Genomic DNA, 18748 nt, shown 5'->3' on the forward strand with positions numbered 1-18748 from the left:
TCCTGATCCTGCCCAATGACAGTCCCAGCGCCGAAATACCAGCAGATTCCTCTCTGAACAAGGGAAGCAACAACCCCAGACGATCGTTTCGGCCTTTCTGTGGGCCTCGTCAGTGAGGTGCAGTTGTATCTCTCTAAGGGCATGTGTGCAAGGGCTCCACGTCTGGCTTACCCATTACTCTTAGGGTGACCCAAGAGATTTGCCATAAATTTGAAAAAAGAGAACACACCCCTGAGATAGAACAAAAGCTAGAAAAACTTCCATGCCTGTTCATTTAAATTTATAACTCAGGGTGCAAGTTCTTTTAGCACACTATGCCCCTTCACAGAGAAAAAATATCCTGTAGCATATCAGTCTGATCCTGCCCAATGACAGTCCAGCGCCGAAATACAGGCAATTCCCTCTCTGAACAAGGGAAGCAACTACCCCAGATGATCGTTTCGGCCTTCTGTGGGCCTCGTCAGTGAGGGTGCAGTTGTATCTCTCTAAGGCATGTGTGCAAGGGCTCCACGTCTGGCTTACCCATTTACTCTTAGGGTGACCCAAGAGATTTGTATAAATTTGAAAAAAGAGAACAGCACCCCTGAGATAGAACAAAAGCTAGAATAACTTCCATGCCTTTCATTTAAAATTTATAACTCAGGGTGCAAGTTCTTTTAGCACACTATTCCCCTTCACAGAGAAAAAATAATCCTGTAGCATATCAGTTCTGATCCTGCCCAATGACAGTCCCAGCGCCGAAATACCAGGCAATTCCTCTTTGAACAAGGGAAGCAACAACCCCAGACGATCGTTTTCGGCTTCTGTGGGCCTCGTCAGTGAGGTGCAGTTGTATCTCTCTAAGGGCATGTGTGCAAGGGCTCCACGTCTGGCTTACCCATTACTCTTAGGCTGACCCAAGAGATTTGCATAAATTTGAAAAATGAGAACAGCACCCCTGAGATAGAACAAAAGCTAGAATAGACTTCCATGCCTGTGCATTTAAATTTTATAACTCAGGGTGCAAGTTGCTTTTAGCACACTATGCCCCTTCACAGAGAAAAAATATCCTGTAAGCATATCAGTCTGATCCTGCCCAATGACAGTCCAGCGCCGAAATACCAGGCAATTCCTCTCTGAACAAGGGAACAACAACCCCAGACGATCGTATCGGCCTTCTGTGGGCCTCGTCAGTGAGTGCAGTTTGTATCTCTCTAAGGGCATGTGTGCAAGTATCACCCTGAGTGCACCCTATAATAAAAATGAGACAGGCACGGAAGTTTTCTAGCTTTTGTTCTGTCTCAGCTGAGTGCATCTCTCTCTCTTTTATATTGACAGGGAATTACTGGCCATAAATTTTGGCACTCAAGGAATGGAGGCATCTTCTCGAGGTACTAGCGTGCCAGTGCTCATTCTTACTGACCACAAGAAATTTAACTTATCTAGCTGAAACAAAACGTTTGTTGCTCCGACAGGCCAGATGGGCGCTATTTTTGTCTCGTTAATTATGTGGTCTCCTACCTGCCTGGTAGTAAGAATGTTAGGGCTGATGCCCTCTCTCGACAATTTTCGCTTCTGTCCAAGGAGAAGTCCTGTACCTACTCCTGTTATACCTCCGGACCATATTTTAGCTACCATACGTACTAATTTAACTTCTCCCTTGGGGGAGGAGATCCTGGCTGCACAAACCAATGCACCTCCTGAGAACCTAGTGGTGTTTTATCGTGAGAATCTTCAAACTAAACTTTTGCACACTTACCACTATCCTAAAGCCGCAGGTCAGCCAGGCAAGAACCAAATGATTGGTCTGTCACTCACAATTCGGTGGCCAGGTCTTCGTTCTGATGTTGCTGCATATGTTTGCCTCCTGCTCAGTTTGTGCACAGAATAATACTCCTCAACATCTTCCTGTGGGTCTTCTTCAACCAATTGCTAATGGTGAGCGTCCTTGGACACATCTTTCATGGACTTCATTGTAAAGCTCCCTGTTTCCAATGGTAATACTGTTATCCTTATGGTGGGTTGACCGTTTTTCTAAAATGTCACATTGCATTCCCTTGATGAAGTTGCCTACCGCTCAGGAGCTTGCTTCAATTTTTGCCCGGGAGGTCTTCCGTTTACATGGGTTACCCAAGGAGATAGTGTCGGACCAGGGTAGCCAGTTTGTCTCCAGATTTTGGCATTCTTTTTGTGCTCAAATGGGGATCCAGCTTTCCTTCTCCTCGGCATATCACCCTCAATTCAATGGGGCTGCGGAACGGTCCTAATCAAGCTCTGGAACAGTTCCTCATTTTCTATGTCTCAGATCACCACAATAATTGGTCTTAACTGTTACCTTGGGAAAATTTTGCTTGTAATAGTGCTATTAATGCTTCCTCCAAGTTATCCCCATTCATGGCGAATTACAGGTTTCAGCCATCCTTGTTGCCCCGATTCATTCATGCCTCAGGGTATTCCAGCTTTGGAGGAGCATCTCTGAGAAATCCATTCCACGTAGGTGCAGATTCAGGATTGCCTTCATCGTTCTATGCAGCGCCAAAAGTTCCAGGCTGATCGTAGGCGTCTGCCTGCGCCTTCCTACCAGGTTGGTGAGAGTTTGGCTGTCCTCCCGCAATTTGAACCTTCATGTGCCTTCTAATAAACTGGCTCCCCGTTATGTTGGCCCTTTTCGAATACTCTGACGGGTCAATCCTGTGGCCTACGCTCTTGACCTTCCTCCTGCAATGCACATCTCCAATGTTTTTCAATGTCTCCCTCTTGAAGTCATTGGTTTTTAATTGGTTTACCACTGTGTTGCCTCGTCCCCGTCCTATCGTTGTTGACAACCATGATGAGTATGAGGTCAGCAGCATTATTGACTCTCGTATGTCCAGGGGGCCGTGTACAGTATTTGGTTCACTGAGGGGCTACGGTCCGGAGGAGCGTTCTTGGGTTCCCTCCTCTGATGTTCATGCTCCCACCCTCCTCCATGCCTTCCATGCCCCGTTTCCCCAATAAGCCTTTTGTCCTCCCGCGGGGAGGGGTCGTTGAGGGGAGGGTACTGTCAGTGTTTTTCCCTGTTTTGTTTGCCATGGTGCTGCTGGCAGCCATTTTACTCACCTCTCATGCTGACTATGTGTATTGTGGGGGATGCTGCTCATTTCCTGCAATTCCTTTTATGGCCAGACTGGTGTGCATCATCTGTGTGAGACAGGATGCAGTCTCAGAATTGTGATGCCATCACTTATTATTTAAAGGGCCTCTTGTCAGTATGCTTTGCCTTTGCGTTGTCTCAGACCTGTTTGTGAGAGTTCCTGTGTATTACCTGGCTGTCTGACGTCCTTCCTGTTCCTGATCCCTAGCTTGTTTCCTGACTCTGCTGTTTTCCTTGTTCCTGATTCCGGCACGTCTGACTATTCGCTTTGGCTCCTGACTCGGCTCGTCTGAGTACCAGCTCTGGTTTTGACTCCTGGCTTGTTATTTGACTTGGGGACTTTTATTATTTTTTTTGTTATTAATAAAGGTGTGATTATTTTTGCACTTCTCATCTCAGTCTGATTCCTGGCACCCTGAAACCACAGAAGCAAACAGGGTAATATTTTATGTACTGTTTCTCTGTTAAATTGTTTTTCTGTGTTTAACCTTGTAAACAATAACAAGTAATATTTGTTATTTATCTGTCTTTAATAAATGTGTGATTGTTTATTCAGTTGAAGGGAGTATTGTTGTCTGTTTCGGGAGAGTTTTATTAGATATACAGAAGATTGTATATGAATTCGTTTGCACAGGGCCGATTATTGATATATATATATATATATATATATATATATTCATTTTTAGATGAATATATTACAGAACTTTCAAATTTAATTGTATTATTCTCTTGGTATCCTTTGTTGAAAATAATATCTAGGCAGGGCTCAGAAGCAGCAGTGCATTACTGGGAGTTAACTGCTGATTGGCAGATGCACATATATGCCTCTTGTCATTGGATCACTCAATGTTTTCAGCTAGCTCCATGTAGTACACTGCTGCTCCTCCAACAAAAGATTATAAGAGAACAAAATACATTTAATAATATAATTGGAAAGTTGTTTAAAATTGTTTACTCTGTCTGAATCCCTTTCATTTTACATTTTAAAATTTAAGTTTAACTGTTCTTCCAAATTAAATGTTATATTTTATCCTAAATTATTTTTGGAAAGGTGTACCAGCCTTCTTAAATAATTATATATATATATATATATATATATATATATATATATATATATATATATATATATATATACATATATATACATACCATATGTTGTTTTTTACATCTCTAATTTAATTTTAATTCTAAGTGATATGTGTTAAATGTGTATTTATTTAAAGGGATATAAAAATCAAAATTGAACGTGCACTGTTGCAACTCATTTGCGGGGATCAAATACAGTTATATGTAAGGAATAGTGCAATAATAAAATGATCTAAGACAGTATAAAATTTACATTTAGCAATTCTGTTTCCCTTTAACTTACCTACTTATTCTTCATTTATATTTAATATATGGCTGTTAGAGAGCATCTCCCCAAATTTACATAGTTTGAAGATAGCCTTAGCCTACTGACATTTTCCTTATTCAATTTTAATTAAATTTTTAATTTAATTGGACCATCTTGAAAGGAAGAGGGTTCAGTACAAAGCAGATACATTGGAGATAGCTACTTCTGTAGCCATATACTGTAAAGGTAACTGGCAGAGGGCACCTTCTAAAAGTCAGCCACAGTCAGTGGATACACTAGGGATATACTGGGGAACCCCTCTAACTATTAAAACATCACAAAAGGGGCCCACAACAATATTTGTTGTTTGTGCAGATATTCGCTACCCATAATACGTATCTTCTATTTATGCTGATTTTATGTTTTTCCATTATCACAGTCTATAAGATTTGGATAATTATAGGGAAACTTGTAACTTTCTTTAATTAACACTTCCCAGTTGTACTTTCGAGACATAGGCTGTATCAGCAATCAACTGAGCTGTTCTTTGTCCCAAAAGGTACAGGTTTGGCTAAGTGAGACAAATGCAGATGGTATAGCAAAGTATTTGTGGCATGGAAAGCTTGATTTATGTAGGGAAAGGAAACCATCTGCATGATAACACAGAGCAGCTCATTTGAAACTTATTAGCAGCCTGAAGTACAGCTGGGTATCAACACTGTCAGCAGAGGCGATGTCAGCGAGACTAACAGCCACTAACCAAGATCTACCTACCATTTTATATCAAATGTGCCAGGTTACAGTAGAGAATTGGGAAAAAAGCCAGATACCACTCGAACCATTAAAAGGACGAACCATGTGCTGCTTAGAGAGCATTTTGTTTTTGCTCTTTTTTTCATTACAATCTACACTTTAAAAATAAGATTTCTTTTCTTTTTAGAGGGCTGAGTGGAGCGCAATATCACGGTCGCATAAGTGCGATATTGCGCTCCACTCACAATCTAGCACAAGGTGTTTTGTAGTCCTATGTGTCGCTTACCCACCTCTGCATCCTAATTTCTGGTTAAATCTATTGCAGCAATTCTGGATTATAGCCAAAGACAAGGCCCTGTGACTTTCAAAAGTCTTTAAGCATCAAAGCTGTGGCACAATCTCATACGGCTTGAAATGAAAATGTCAATAATGGCAGAATTGCTCTGGCAATCAGTTGTACCTTTTAGCACAAATGTTTGCTTATATTTTCCCAAACTAGTGATAAATTAACTGGCTATGAGCACACAGAATCAATATCATTATGACCTGATTCTTCTTCCTCGCTGTAACACAACTCTATCATCAGCCCACACTGCATTTTGAGAATCACGGCTTACAATATATTACATACTACTGTTATTTTCCTGGCAGTTCAAATGAGAACACAACATCCATTTTAAAGCAGAATGGCATAAATTAGATGTTGTGCACAAGCTTAGACAGATGTATAAAAGCAAGAGAGAAGCATTAATGTGCACATAAGGTACAAATAAAAAGAAGTTTGTTTTTTAATTGTGTTATGTGCAGCAGATTTATCTAGAACGTGTTTTGTTTGGCTGCAAGTAGTAAAATTGTAATGGAATTTTTTTTTAATATTTTTTCTTTAGGTTTGAAAGATACAGTTACAAGGCTGCAAAAGACTAATTAAAACTACAAAGGGGGAATGCTAGGGAAAGTAAATGAAAGGACCCCTTTTGGGTCCAGATTCTAGAATGGTCAAGCTTAATGATTGGGGAGCCAACAGAGGGCTCGTTTCCACTAAGCCGTAATTAGGTTTGCGTGCACTCTACTGCTTCCAATGGCCCGTTATTACCCAATTTCGGCAACCGGACTCCGCATGCCGAAAACATTATTGTGTCCCATACAAATTATAGGAAGCAGCTAATCTTTAAATTATACCCGGTTTCCAATGCCAGCACAAACCATTACTACACTGTCGGAGGCTGCCGATACACTAACAAAAATTACATCCAGCTCAACAATGTGTAAAACAGGAAAAAAGGGTGTTTTTTGAGACCTTTTTCCCATTGAAATCTAACCTGACACGTCAAAACCCCTCTATCTGCCATCGCCCACATCGCAACTTATAATAAATCTATTAACCTCTAAACCGCCATGCCCCACAACGCAAACTAGCTATTTAAACTATTAATCCCTGATCTGCAATGCCCCACAACGCAAACTATCTATTAAATCTATTAACCTCTAATCCGTAATGCCCCCACAGCACAAAATATCTATTAAATCTATTAACCCCTAATCCGCCATTAACCCACATTGCAATTAACCTAATCAATCTATTAATCCCTAAACCGCCAAACCCCACAACGCAAATAACCTAACACCCCCTAAATTAACCCCATTACATAAATTAAAATAATCCTAAATTACAATTAAAATAAAAAAGCTAACATTAAAAAACTTAGTTTAAATTAAGCTAAAATTACAGAAAATAAAAAAGTCTAACATTACATAAAATAATAAACAAAATTATCAAAAATTAAAAAAATTAAACCCAATCCCTATGAAGATAAAATAGCCCCCCAAAATAAAAACAAATTAAATCTAGGGGGTGTTAGGTCAGGGGGTTTAGTGATTAGTTATTTGCGCTGTGGGGTTTGGCGGTTTAGAGGTTGATACATTTATTAGGTTAATTGCGATGTGGGTTAATAGCGAATTAGGGGTTAATAGTTTAAATAGTTTGCATTGTGGGGCATTGCAGATTAGGGGTTAATCAATTTAATTGATAGTTTGTGTTGTGGGGGGATGGCGGTTTAGGGGTTAATAACTTTGATAGATACTTTGCGGTATGGGGGTTGGTGGATTAGGGGTTAAAACATTAGTTATTGCTGTGGGGTTGCGGTTGAGAGGTAGATATTGCACAAGCGTTAGGTGTTTGATTTTATTCCAACAGCGAGTGATAGGTAAAATATTTACGGCACCGCAATTGTATGCGGCGCTGTATATGCGATCGAGTGTAGTGTAAGGTCGGGTTACCATAGTAACCTATTAATGTTTTAGAAATCCAGCATTAGGTGGAAGAGTTAACACAACGCTAACTTACACCTACAAGAAAAGAGCAACCACTTGCAAAGCGGAAACCTTTTCAATGGAAACCTGGTACTAAAATGAAGCCGTAAATTACTTTTAGCTGTCGGCCGCTTCGGTAGCTTATGGCTCCATTTTTAACGGCTCAATGGAAGCGAGCCCAAAGTTGGTGTTACGGGAAATTCAAACAATGACTTTGTAGGGTATAAAAGGAGAATATATAACTATATGGCTAAATCTAGATCAGTCAAACCATCAGTTAAGGATACTTTAGAGTATAATGTATATCTGCATCAGTAACTATAGAGTCTATTGTAAAAGATGGGTGGAAGGGATGAGAACATTACATACTAGTTCCGCTCCAATGGGAAAGCAGTTACCTTCTGATATCAGTGTTCGTGGTCAGTAAGAGGAGTGAAGATGTGCTGTCTCGGCCGTATACAACCCATTTGCCCAACTAGGATAGATTAGAGTGACCAGCCAACCTTAGGTAGGGCCTTACCTTCTGTGTAGGGTTAGTAGTAATCTGGGATATAGTAGAGTACGTTATGTAGTGCATATATATTGAAGGGGGGGGTTCTAACCCCTTCAAACCTTACCACATTAATGGTTGTTATTGTTGTAGGGGTAAAATGCTATAGAGTGGACGAAAGTTAAAGTGGCATGTTCAGCACTTTAGCATGGTTTGTATGTTGTACCTAGAGATCAGTATCAACATTTTCAAGAATTACCACTAGGTTTAATCAGCGCCTATGTTTCGTCTATTGTGATAAGGCATTCCAGTATGTGGCTCTGGATAAGCCTACTCTTAATTGGGTGACAAAGTAGTTGAAGGAATATAGTGAACTACCATTATGTGGTTATACTCTTTATTACAAAAAAAGATACTGAACATTCTGCTGTAACCCTATAGTAATTGGGACTATTGATTACAAAAGTTGAACAATTAACCAATACATATTAATGATAAAAACAAAAAAAAAACACAGCTGGGTTAAGGAACAGATAAGCAACTTATAGCACGGCATACCACTCATGCATAATAAGTATAGAATATTTATAAGGACAATGTGTAGTAGTAGTTATATAAGTATATGCTATGGCTATTTTTGAGTTTTATAGAGTCCTCTGGGACACATCAGTTAATTACACTCTTAAGACCTATGCAAACAAGGATTTCACTGAGCATCAGTAGAAAATTATTCTATCGTCTCTCTAGCTCAGCTTTGTCAACCATGTAGCAAGTGGGTTAGTCCTGGTATGCGGATCATATTTATCCCACACCAAGTTGCAGCCCTGGGGGACACCCTCTGGGGTATAATACGCTATGCAATAAGGTTGCCAGTCCAATCCAAAGGGCCTCTAGAGATCGGCCTGTTGTCACATACCTCCATTTGTGAACAAAGTAGAACTTACAGCCAGCTATAGCGCTGGCACTATCTGAAGTTTGAAGTGTGTAGGGATCTTTGTCCTCACCAGTCAGACCAAAAGATTTTAGCGCAACAGATCCAGGCCTTGCTCCGATTTTCATAAACAACCACTGCTGCCATAAGAGTGTCAAGCGGGGGATCCACTGACTCCATTAGGTCAATCAGGGCCATCACTCTCACCTCAGGTTCAGAAACATGTGCTCGGGTAGTAGGTGACCCAGGATCAAAGGTTAGTAGGGACTCTGTAATGGCATGGCACTCATTGACCGTCTGATCGAAATGGTGGAATGTCTATATGCTGGCCGGTTTTGTCATAACTGGTGTAACGTTGCAGATATAATTCTTTGGTGACTGATCTGCGATAGCGGGTTGTGCTCCATCAGTGAGTCGCGGTATGAGAAGAAGTTTGCCTGAATATGGCCCCAGGCAGAATCATTCAGATGGATTAGTGTGAAAGTGCAAATCCAGATACAAAATTATTCCCGTTCCTATTAAAAACTCATAGGGTTAAATCACAATCTATTGACTGAAGCTATTTTTGTTCTTTTTCTCTCCAAAAAAGCCACTTTTCGTTTTGATGAGATTATAATATTGAGCTTGCGGCTATTTCCCGTACAAGCTTTTGGCTCTGAGAGAAATGCCCTACTTTTAACATGGAGCCAAAAGGTTCTCAGCAATCACAGGCCATGTCCAAGAGACTTTCAGTACCTTATCAAGACCAGTTTTGTCTATTCAAATTCAACACCTCAAGACACTTAATAACGTCTCAAAACAGTTTTTGGACACCTTGCACATATTCCAAGACTATCTGGAAACATTGTATTATGTTACACATGTTCAAGACACTCTGGCAAGACCACCAGAGAAATTTTAGAAATGCATTAGCATACAGTTCTATTAATTGCTATTGTACAGTTCTGTAGTGGGTAGGAAACATATTTACATATGTATATGTTCATTTACATATGTGTACGTGATGAGTATGTGATATCCTGGTAAGCTAATGGGATTTGCAGGTAAAGTGAGATCAGGACCCCAACAGCTAGAAATAGCATGAATAATCTCTTTCTGTTAATGTTTGTCATGATTGCAACTATAAGTACAGGAGTCTCCATAACCAGCCTTTAAAAAAGGACTGTGCAATCATATGTTCCAAAGGAACCTATTGCAATTTGATTCCATCTTCACCACAAAATATGCCCATCTGAATACTATTTGTATCCAGGCATGATGGGCATGCTTGCTTAATGACTATATTGTCACTTAATATTTTTAAGAGTATTGTTTTTGCAATATTTACATATGTTTACCAGTGATTGTGACTTTGTGAATGGGCGTTCAACAATGTAAGTGCAAGCACTGTGAAGCCCACTGTCGTGAACATGTTTGGACTTTGTGTTCACAAAGGCGAGTTTCCTTATAAAAACATGTTGACAAAGGCGCAATCTCATTTGATCATCATCTTTGTAGATACAATATACACATTTTCAGTACTGATAAAATCCAGTATAAGAATATGACATAAGTCCTCCAAATATAAACCAGTAGTAGTCTTCTTGCTTTCATATGTAGATCATGCCAATCTAGAAAATGGTGCTTTTAAATCAATGTAAATATTGGGGGGAAAAACAATACTTTTAAAAGTATTAAAAGTGACAATATAGTCATTGACCAAACATGACAGTATACCTATCATGCTTAAATACAAATGTCATTCAAGTGGTTTAGCAGTAGTGAGGATGGAATTGTATTAAAATAGGTTTAATCTCATTTGTATTTCCCTTATACACTGAACAAAGGGGTCAAGTTAAAAGGACTTTACTGTAACTTTAAGAGGTGTGACAGGGCTATTATATTTGTCAGTTTTGGGTGGCTTCAAGTTCCTATCCTGTTAACAATTATTTAATAAGGGGTTGTGGGAACTTTTCTAGTAAAAACATGTTTGGGGCTGTTTGCGTTAAACACACACATACATTTTGCACTCAAAAAACAAGATGACCTGCGGAATCTGTTTGCGCTCTACAAATAACCAATATTATTATTATTATTATTATTATTATTATTATTATTATTATTATTATTATTATTAAATTACCAATTTGGCCAGAAAGCAAAAAACATAATTTATGTAAGAATTTACCTGATAAATTCATTTCTTTCATATTAGCAAGAGTCCATGAGCTAGTGATGTATGGGATATACATTCCTACCAGGAGGGGCAAAGTTCCCAAACCTCAAAATGCCTATAAATACACCCCTCACTACACCCACAAATCAGTTTAACGAATAGCCAAGAAGTGGGGTGATAAGAAAAAAGTGTGAAAGCATAAAAAATAAGGAATTGGAATAATTGTGCTTTATACAAAAAAATCATAACCACCACAAAAAAAGGGTGGGCCTCATGGACTCTTGCTAATATGAAAGAAATGAATTTATCAGGTAAGTTCTTACATAAATTATGTTTTCTTTCATGTAATTAGCAAGAGTCCATGAGCTAGTGACGTATGGGATAATGAATACCCAAGATGTGGATCTTCCACGCAAGAGTCACTAGAGAGGGAGGGATAAAATAAAGACAGCCAATTCCGCTGAAAATAATCCACACCCAAAACAAAGTTTAAATCTCATAATGAAAAAAACTGAAAATATAAGCAGAAGAATCAAACTGAAACCGCTGCCTGAAGTACTTTTCTACCAAAGACTGCTTCTGAGGAAGAAAACACATCAAAATGGTAGAATTTAGTAAAAGTATGCAAAGAAGACCAAGTTGCTGCTTTGCAAATCTGATCAACCGAAGCTTCGTTCCTAAATGCCCAGGAAGTAGAGACTGACCTAGTTGAATGAGCTGTAATCCTTTGAGGCGGAGTTCTACCTGACTCAACATAAACATGATGAACCAAAGACTTTAACCACGATGCCAAAGAAATGGCAGAAGCCTTCTGACCTTTCCTTGAACCAGAAAAGATAACAAATAGACTAGAAGTCTTCTGGAAATCTTAGTAGCTTCAACATAATATTTCAAAGCACTAACTACATCCAAAGAATGCAATGATCTTTCCTTAGAGATCTTAGGATTAGGACACAATGAAGGAACTACAATTTCTCTACTAATGTTGTTAGAATTCACAACCTTAGGTAAAAATTAAAATGAAGTTCGCAAAACCGCCTTATCCTGATGAAAATTCAGAAAAGGAGACTCACAAGAAAGAGCAGATAATTCAGAAACTCTTCTAGCAGAAGAGATGGCCAAAAGAAACAAAACTTTCCAAGAAAGTAATTTAATATCCAGCGAATGCCTAGGTTCAAACGGAGGAGCTTGAAGAGCCCCTAGAACCAAATTCCAACTCCAAGGAGGAGAAATTGACTTAATAACAGGTTTTATACGAACCAAAGCTTGTAAAAAACAATAAATATCAGGAAGACTAGCAATCTTTCTGTGAAAAAGAACAGAAAGAGCAGAGATTTGTCCTTTCAAGGAACTTGCAGACAAACCTTTTTCCAGACCATCCTGAAGAAACTGTAAAATTCTAGGAATTCTAAAAGAATGCCAAGAAAAATGATGAGAAGAACACCAAGAAATGTAAGTCTTCCAGACTCGATAATATATCATCCTAGATACAGATTTACGAGCCTGTAACATAGTATTAATTACGGAGTCAGAGAAAGCTCTATGACTGAGAATCAAGTGTTCAATCTCCATACCTTCAAATTTAAGGATTTGAGATCCTGATGGAAAAAAGGACCTTACGATAGAAGGTCTGGTCTTAACGGAAGAGTCCACGGTTGGCAAGTAGCCATCCGGACAAGATCCGCATACCAAAACCTGTGAGGCCATGCTGGAGCCACCAGCAGAATAAACGAACGCTCCTTTAGAATCTTGGAAAAAGAACTAGAGGCGGAACGATATAAGCAGGATGATACTTCCAAGGAAGTGACAATGCATCCACTGCTTCCGCCTGAGGATCCCTGGATCTGGACAGATACCTGGGAAGCTTCTTGTTTAGATGAGAAGCCATCAGATCTATTTCTGGAAGTCCCCATATTTGAACAATCTGAAGAAATACCTCTGGGTGAAGAAACCATTCGCCCGGATGTAGCGTTTGGCGACTGAGATAATCCGCTTCCCAATTGTCTATACCTGGGATATGAACCGCAGAAATTAGACAAAAGCTGGATTCTGCCCATACAAGCATTCGAGAGACTTCTTTCATAGCCAGAGGACTGTGAGTTCCTCCTTGATGATTGACATATGCCACGGTTGTGACATTGTCCGTCTGGAAACAAATGAACGACTCTCTCTTTAGAAGAGGCCACGACTGAAGAGCTCTGAAAATTGCACGGAGTTCCAAAATGTTGATTGGTAATCTCGCCTCTTGAGATTCCCAAACCCCTTGTGCTGTCAGAAACCCCCATACAGCTCCCCAACCTGTCAGACTTGGAAGAACAAAAGAAGCCCCCTGAACTAAACGATGGTGGTCTGTCCACCACGTCAGAGAGTGTCGAACAATCGGTTTTAAAGATATTAATTGAGATATCTTTGTATAATCCCTGCACCACTGGTTCAGCATACAGAGCTGAAGAGGTCGCATGTGAAAACGAGCAAAGGGGATCGCGTCCAATGCAGCAGTCATAAGACCTAGAATTTCCATGCATAAGGCTACCGAAGGGAAAGATTGAGACTGAAGGTTTCGACAAGCTGAAACCAATTTCAGACGTCTCTTGTCCGTCAGAGACAGAGTCAAGGACACTGAATCTATCAGGAAACCTAAAAAGGTTACCCTTGTCTGAGGAATCAAGCAAACTTTTTGGTAAATTGATCCTCCAACCATGTTCTTGAAGAAACAACACTTATAAAAGACTGGAAAGGTTCTTTCTAGTGAAAATGAGCAAAGGGAATTTAATCCAATGCTGTGGCCATAAGACCTAAAACTTCTATGCATATATAGCAACTGAAGGAAATAATAGAGACTAAAGGTACCGATAGACGGAACCCAATAAAATTATCCCTTGTCTGATAGAGACAAGGACAGTGACACAAACTATCTGGAAACCTAAAAAAGGTGACCCTTGTGTGAGGAATCAAGAGCTTTTGAAAAAAAGATCCTCTAACTATGTCCTGAAGAGCAAGTGAATCATATGAGATTCCGCATCCTCAGAAAATAATCTGAATGAAAACAGAAAAATGAAAATATGCATTTATTGTATCTAATGAAAACAAATAATGCTATCAATGACCATAAAAAGGCAAAATATAGTTTGAATAAAACTCCAAAACCCGGTTCCTCAAAAGGAACTGGAAGAAATACCCCAGAAGATTCCAGGTCTGAACAGTGCTTGAACCCCATGGGTGCCCAGCCATGCTTCAACAGTACCCAAAATATATAGGACAGAAACACAGTTAAAGAAAGTGTTAGCCTTACTGGAATAAAATCAAAGAAATTTGGACAAAATAAATTTCAAAGAAGTCTTAACCTGCCCCTTACCAGCCAAGCTGGAATACGGCACGTACATCGCAATATTAGGGAGCTGATTTTGAACTCCAATTATAAACATGTTACTTGGGAAAGAACTCAGGAATTTGTTCCTTAATAAGAACAACCAAACTAGTATAAGCTTAAAGTTTTAGTCTTAGAACTCAATCTTGAAGCCCAGAGTAACAGTTAAGAATTGAATCCAATTATAAAACAAATAATTGATTATCTTAGAACAAAAGAAATATGGATTTTTTTATTTTTTTTTAAATCACAAAATTCTTCTAGCTAAAAAAGCTAAAGACATAGATTAACCATCATTTGCAAAAATATTCAATAAAATGAAGACACAAATGAAATTATTAGCATGATAGTCCAGTTTAAAGGATCAGCCAATACAGTGGACTTGCATAATCAATAAAACAACAAGACAAATGCAACAGCACCTAGTCTAGTAAATGTTGTCCCTTTAACAATGCTAAAATAAATCATAATCTGATACTTGATCTTAAAGTAAACAGAGAAAATGAAGCAATTGCAATATCCAAATAAATCACAGGACCAAGAAAAGTACCTGAATCTAAATAATTTTCCTTAAATAAGATACAACTATCTAAAGGAAAATAAATACTATTTTGCTATAGAAACAATAGCATAATTAGTAGAATTAGAGATAGCCCCAATAAATTGGAGAACCCTCCAAATTGAATTTAACTGCTGGCAAAGAATATAGTTTAAAACCTTTGAAGCCTATTACATTCCCTAGTATGGGGAATTGGAAAGAAAACCTCTGAAAACACAGAAGAAATAAATAGGCAGAAATAGTGTCAGCTAGTCTTAAAGAACTAGTTAGCTTAATATCCAAAATAATCAACACCTTTTCAACAAAGAAAAAATGTACTTTAATAATAGAAAAATAATAAAAAAGTAGATTTGTTAGTATCAATATCTGATGAAGAACATTTTTGAAAGAGAAAAAAACATCATCAGAGAAGGATAAATCAGTATGTTGTTGGTCATTTGAAACTCCAATAATTAAAAAAAGAAGTGAAAAAGACCTAAAAATTGTATTAGAAGGCACAAAGTCAGACAAAGCCTTTAAAATAGAATCAGAAAAATATTTCTTATAAATCTTCTAAATATTTCTTGTAAGAATGGAAATATATAAAGCATAAATACTAATGGATTCTGCATGTAAAAGTATATCATAATAACTTATTACAAACCATAGCTAAAGATAAACATTTATAACATTTAAAATAAATGAACTTAGCTTTGGTAGAACTGAAACTCAGTTAAGCGTTTTTCCAGAAGTGGCTTCTGATTCAGGGTCAATCTGAGACATCTTGCAATATGTAATAGAAAAAACAACATATAAAGCAAAATTGATCAAATTCCTTAAATGACAGTTTCAGGAATGGGAAAAAAATGCCAAAGAACAAGCTTCTAGCAACCAGAAGCAATAAATAATGAGACTTAAATATTGTGGAGACAACAATGACGCTCAAATTTTTTAGCGCCAAAAAAGCCGCCCACATTATTTGGCGCCTAAATGCTTTTGGCGCCAAAAATGGCACCACATCCGGTAACGCCGACATTTTTTGGCGCAAAAACATCAAAAAAATGATGCAACTTCCGGCGGCACGTATGACACCGGAAATGACAAGAAAATTTTTGCGCCAAGAAAGTCCGTGCCAAGAATGACGCAATAAAATGAAGCATTTTCAGCCCCCGCGAGCCTAACAGCCCACAGGAAAAAAGTCAAATTTTAAGGTAAGAAAAAATTGATTTATTCATATGCATTATCCCAAATATGAAACTGACTGTCTGAAAATAAGGAACGTTGAACATCCTGAATCAAGGCAAATAAATGTTTAAACACATATATTTAGAACTTTATATAAAAGTGCCCAACCATAGCTTAGAGTGTCACAGAAAATAAGACTTACTTACCCCAGGACACTCATCTACATGTAGTAGAAAGCCAAACCAGTACTGAAACGAGAATCAGTAGAGGTAATGGTATATATAAGAGTATATCGTCGATCTGAAAAGGGAGGTAAGAGATGAATCTCTATGACCGATAACAGAGAACCTATGAAATAGACCCCGTAGAAGGAGATCATTGAATTCAAATAGGCAATACTCTCTTCACATCCCTCTGACATTCACTGCACACTGAGAGGAAAACCAGGCTCCAGCCTGCTGCAAAACGCATATCAACATAGAATCTAGCACAAATTTACTTCACCACCTCCATGGGAGGCAAAGTTTGTAAAACTGATTTGTGGGTGTGGTGAGGGGTGTATTTATAGGCATTTTGAGGTTTGGGAAACTTTGCCCCTCCTGGTAGGAATGTATATCCCATACGTCACTAGCTCATGGACTCTTGCTAATTACATGAAAGAAAAGCCATTTTAGAAGGAAAAAGCAGATAAATTGTGATTGACTCCATAGTTATATGCAAGTGCAAGCACAATAATAAAATGATCTAACACATTAATGAAATGTTGTTTTGCACATTTATTTCACTTCAGTAATGAAAGTTACTAAACAATATTAGCAGTAGTAATAATAGTAGTATCAATACTATGAATTTGTCAGACAATAACAAACATTCTATACTCTCTGGGATCAAAAAAATAAAGTGATACCTAATTTAGGCCTAGATTTGGAGTTTGGCTTTAGCCGTGAAAACCAGTGTTAGAGGCTCCTAACGCTGGTTTTAGGCTACCTCCTGTATTTGGAGTCACTCAAAATAGGGTCTAACGCTCACTTTTCAGCCGCGACTTTTCCATACCGCAGATCCCCTTACGTAAATTGCGTATCCTATCTTTTCAATGGGATTTTTCTAACTCCGGTATTTAGAGTCGTGTCTGAAGTGAGCGTTAGAACTCTAACGACAAAACTCCAGCCGCAGGAAAAAAGTCAGTAGTTAAGAGCTTTCTGGGCTAACGCCGGTTTATAAAGCTCTTAACTACTGTACTCTAAAGTACACTAACACCCATAAACTACCTATGTACCCCTAAACCGAGGCCCCCCACATCGCCGACACTCGATTAAATTTTTTTAACCCCTAATCTGCCGACCGCCACCTACGTTATATTTATGTACCCCTAATCTGCTGCCCCTAACACCGCCGACCCCTATATTATATTTATTAACCCCAAATCTGCCCCCCTCAACGTCGCCTCCACCTGCCTACACTTATTAACCCCTAATCTGCCGAGCGGACCGCACCGCTATTATTATAAAGTTATTAACCCCTAATCCGTCTCACTAACCCTATAATAAATAGTATTAACCCCTAATCTGCCCTCCCTAACATCGCCGACACCTAACTTCAAACATTAACCCCTAATCTGCCGACTGGAGCTCACCGCTATTCTAATAAATGTATTAACCCCTAAAGCTAAGTCTAACCCTAACACTAACACCCCCCTAATTAAATATAATTTAAATCTAACGAAATAAATTAACTCTTATTAAATAAATTATTCCTATTTAAAGCTAAATACTTACCTGTAAAATAAATCCTAATATAGCTACAATATAAATTATAATTATATTATAGCTATTTTAGGATTTATATTTATTTTACAGGTAACTTTGTATTTATTTTAACCAGGTACAATAGCTATTAAATAGTTAAGAACTATTTAATAGCTAAAATAGTTAAAATAATTACAAAATTACCTGTAAAATAAATCCTAACCTAAGTTACAATTAAACCTAACACTACACTATCAATAAATTAATTAAATAAACTACCTACAATTACCTACAATTAACCTAACACTACACTATCAATAAATTAATTAAATACAATTCCTACAAATAAATACAATTAAATAAACTAGCTAAAGTACAAAAAATAAAAAAGAACTAAGTTACAAAAAAAATAAATATTTACAAACATAAGAAAAATATTACAACAATTTTAAACTAATTACACCTACTCTAAGCCCCCTAATAAAATAACAAAGCCCCCCAAAATAAAAAAATGCCCTACCCTATTCTAAATTACTAAAGTTCAAAGCTCTTTTACCTTACCAGCCCTGAACAGGGCCCTTTGCGTGGCATGCCCCAAGAAGTTCAGCTCTTTTGCCTGTAAAAAAAAAACATACAATACCCAAGCCCCCCAACATTACAACCCACCACCCACATACCCCTAATCTAACCCAAACCCCCCTTAAATAAACCTAACACTAAGCCCCTGAAGATCTTCCTACCTTGTCTTCACCTCACCGGGTTCACCGATCTGTCCAGAAGAGCTCCTCCGATGTCCTGATCCAAGCCCAAGCGGGGGGCTGAAGAGGTC

The 18748-nt window shown here is 38.3% G+C and overlaps 1 protein-coding gene across 1 annotated transcript in view; it reads right to left on the reverse strand.

The window, feature by feature from the left end:
- The window catches only part of SHF (Src homology 2 domain containing F), a 539240-nt gene that overhangs the window by 258581 nt on the left and 261911 nt on the right, over positions 1–18748 (reverse strand).

The sequence above is a fragment of the Bombina bombina genome, chromosome 6, assembly GCF_027579735.1.
Source record: "Bombina bombina isolate aBomBom1 chromosome 6, aBomBom1.pri, whole genome shotgun sequence".
NCBI classification, from domain to species: Eukaryota; Metazoa; Chordata; class Amphibia; order Anura; family Bombinatoridae; genus Bombina; species Bombina bombina.